This window comes from Lathyrus oleraceus, chromosome 1 (assembly GCF_024323335.1).
Source record: "Lathyrus oleraceus cultivar Zhongwan6 chromosome 1, CAAS_Psat_ZW6_1.0, whole genome shotgun sequence".
Classification (NCBI taxonomy): Eukaryota; Viridiplantae; Streptophyta; class Magnoliopsida; order Fabales; family Fabaceae; genus Lathyrus; species Lathyrus oleraceus.
Genome location: NC_066579.1, coordinates 4,907,466 through 4,908,587, shown reverse-complemented (window position 1 = coordinate 4,908,587; position 1,122 = coordinate 4,907,466). Strand labels below are relative to the sequence as shown.

The following is a 1,122-nucleotide window of genomic DNA, read 5'->3' as shown; positions in this document are numbered from 1 at the left end:
ATATCTCACAATCCGACGAAATTGCGGCTACAGTATTCGGGTTTATGCACATATGCTCGACTTTGAGGGCTAATGCGTCCATTTTAGCTTGCATCATGTCTATAGAGCTTAGTTCATGCACTCCTCCTTGGGCTTCCTTCTTCTCAACTGTCGCTGGTTCGACTCCCCATGATTGATGGTTTTGAGCCATATCTTCGATGAGGGCACTAGCTTCCGGATAAGGTCTGTTCATCAGAGCACCGCCTGCGGCAGCGTCGATGGTCATCTTTGTGTTGTAATGAAGTCCATTATAGAAGGTTTGAATGATTAACCAATTTTCTAAACCATGATGCGGGCATGCTCGTAACAACTCTTTATATCTCTCCCAAGCTTCGAACAGCGATTCTCCTTGGTTTTGGGTAAATCTAGTTATATGGTTTCGAAGAACTGCGGTTTTACTCGGGGGAAAATATCTAGCTAGAAAAACTCTTCTAAGGTTATCCCAAATCGTAATGGAATTGGGTAGAAGGGAATCTAACCATGATAAGGTTTTATCTCTGAGGGAAAAAGGAAATAATCTTAAACGTATTGCCTCAGGAGAAGCTCCATTGGTTTTAAAAGTGTCTGCTAATTGAAGAAATATTTTTAAATGTTGGTTTGGGTTCTCAGTAGCGAGACCTCCAAATTGTCTCTGTTGCACTAGTTGCAACAGGGATGGTTTAAGTTCAAAATTATTGGCTGGGATGGTTAGGTTTACTATACTAGAACTAGGTTCTTCGTTAGATGGTTGAGCGAAATCTTTAAGAGGTCTTTGGTTTTGGTCTTCGGCCATAACTCTCTTAATTCTATGAAAGAAAAAACGTGCGCGAGCTTAACGTTCAGGTTCCGCCAGAGGGTATACCAAGCTTAAACTTCCGGTGCTGCGAGTTCTTCGCATTGACCGGCGGGAAATAGCCTAAGTCTAAACGATATAACAATAGGAAAATGAAATTTGACGAAATTGTTCCCCGGCAACGGCGCCAAAAACTTGATGCGGTATTTCGCAAGTATACGAACGCGTCAGAGTAATATAAAAGATTGTCGAATCCACAGAGACCAAGTGTCAATCTATCGTTATCTATTGTTATGGTGTTTATCAAAGGC

The 1,122-nt window shown here is 41.7% G+C and overlaps 1 non-coding gene across 1 annotated transcript; it reads left to right on the top strand.

Annotated features, from left to right (window-relative positions):
- Positions 1-320: 320 nt before the first annotated feature.
- Positions 321-427, top strand: LOC127116195 (small nucleolar RNA R71). Its single transcript, XR_007801167.1, has one exon. It is a non-coding gene; the product is annotated as a small nucleolar RNA R71 (small nucleolar RNA).
- Positions 428-1,122: the final 695 nt, after the last annotated feature.